Raw genomic sequence first — 2,373 nt, 5'->3', positions numbered from 1 at the left:
AGAAGAAAAAGAACACCTGGCCCACCAGTGACGGACATTGTAGGCAAAAGGTTCCAGTGCAGAAAATTTTACGCCTCCCCATTCAGTTAGGGCTCATTCAGACCTGCAGCCAGGGGATGGTAAACAGTGACTGAGCTGAGATTTTACCATCCCGGCCCCCCAGCTAAATACACTATATTGCCAAAAGTATTGGGACACCTGCCTTTACACGCACATGAACTTTAATGGCATCCCAGTCTTAGTCCGTAGGGTTCAATATTGAGTTGGCTCCGCCCTTTGCAGCTATAACAGCTTCAACTCTTCTGGGAAGGTTGTCCACAAGGTTTAGGAGTGTGTCTATGGAATGTTTGACCATTCTTCCAGAAAAGCATTTGTGAGGTCAGGCACTGATGTTGGACGAGAAGGCCTGGCTTGCAGTCTCCGGTCTAATTCATCCCAAAGGTGTTCTATTGGGTCGAGGTCAGGACTCTGTACAGGCCAGTCAAGTTCCTCCACCCCAAACTCGCTCATCCATGTCTTTATGGACCTTGTTTTGTGCACTGCTGCGCAGTCATGTTGGAACAGGAAGACTAAGACTGGGATGCCATTAAAGTTCATGTGCATGTAAAGGCAATACTTATGACAATATAGTGTATTTAGGTGTGTGTGGGGGGGTTGGGATGGTAAAACCTCAGCTCAGTCAGCCCTAACTGAATAAAGAGGCATGAAATGTTCTGCACTGGAGCCTTTTGCCTACTATGTCCATCACTGGTGGGCCAGGTGTTCTTTTTCTTCTTACACCAGAACGTGACACATCCAGATTTTTTTTAGAGTTCAGAGGTTAACGTTAGGTTTGTGCCCAGCACTGGACCTGTGATGACCTCACACCTGCTCTTATTGTTCCAGGTTTGTACTGCGGCTGGTGTGCTGCCAGCTGGAAACACCATTACCCCCTCAAATCACTTACCAGACCTCAGTAATGCAGGAACTAGTCTGCGGGAAGTTTGGGCGCTCGTCTTTGTCCAGATCCAGCATCAAGATTCCAGGCTGGTATCTACTGGAGGTAGGGCAATGTAATAAAATCGGGGCTGGTGCTTCTCAGTCACGGGTCCTATTACCGGGGCATGCGTGTCGATAAGCTGGTACTCCCCAGTAATATTTCCAGGGAACAAAATTAGCGACTGGATAGAAAGGTCCTGCAATTGACCCAAAAAAATGTCACCATTTTGGTGAAATGCATTTGACTCGACTGGGAGAGTGAAATTGAAGCTGAAGTTTAAAGCAGGACTTTATCCATAACAACCTGATAAAAAAATAATGTTCTTTAGCAAGGAACATACATTTCACATTAATAATTATGCTACCAACATGCTACGTACAGAGTGCAGAGTTCAGGGGTGCCCTATGTACAGAGTGCAGAGTTCAGGGGTGCTCTATGTACAGAGTGCAGAGTTCAGGGGTGCTCTATGTACAGAGTGCAGAGTTCTGGGGTGCCCTATGTACAGAGTGCAGAGTTCAGGGGTGCTCTATGTACAGAGTGCAGAGTTCAGGGGTGCTCTATGTACAGAGTGCAGAGTTCTGGGGTGCCCTATGTACAGAGTGCAGAGTTCAGGGGTGCCCTATGTAAAGAGTGCAGAGTTCAGGGGTGCCCTATGTACCGAGTGCAGAGTTCAGGGGTGGCCTATGTACCGAGTGCAGAGTTCAGGGGTGGCCTATGTACCGAGTGCAGAGTTCAGGGGTGCCCTATGTACTGAGTGCAGAGTTCAGGGGTGGCCTATGTACCGAGTGCAGAGTTCAGGGGTGTGCTGTGTACAGAGTGCAAAGTTCAGAGGTGTGCTGTGTACAGAGTGCAGAGTTCAGGGGTGCACTATGTACAGAGTGCAGAGTTCAGGGGTGGCCTATGTACCGAGTGCAGAGTTCAGGGGTGTGCTGTGTACAGAGTGCAAAGTTCAGAGGTGTGCTGTGTACAGAGTGCAGAGTTCAGGGGTGCCCTGTGTACCGAGTGCAGAGTTCAGGGGTGGCCTATGTACCGAGTGCAGAGTTCAGGGGTGTGCTGTGTACAGAGTGCAAAGTTCAGAGGTGTGCTGTGTACAGAGTGCAGAGTTCAGGGGTGCACTATGTACAGAGTGCAGAGTTCAGGGGTGCACTATGTACAGAGTGCAGAGTTCAGGAGTGTGCTAAGTACAGAGTGCAGAGTTCAGGGGTGCACTATGTACAGAGTGCAGAGTTCTGGGGTGCACTATGTACAGAGTGCAGAGTTCAGGGGTGCACTAAGTACAGAGTGCAGAGTTCAGGGGTGCACTAAGTACAGAGTGGAGAGTTCTGGGGTGCCCTATGTACCGAGTGCAGAATTCAGGGGTGCTCTACGTAAAGAGTGCAGAGTTCAGGGGTGCT

This window comes from Aquarana catesbeiana, linkage group LG11 (genome assembly GCF_042186555.1).
Source record: "Aquarana catesbeiana isolate 2022-GZ linkage group LG11, ASM4218655v1, whole genome shotgun sequence".
Classification (NCBI taxonomy): domain Eukaryota; kingdom Metazoa; phylum Chordata; class Amphibia; order Anura; family Ranidae; genus Aquarana; species Aquarana catesbeiana.
Note: the sequence above shows the minus strand (reverse complement) of the source record.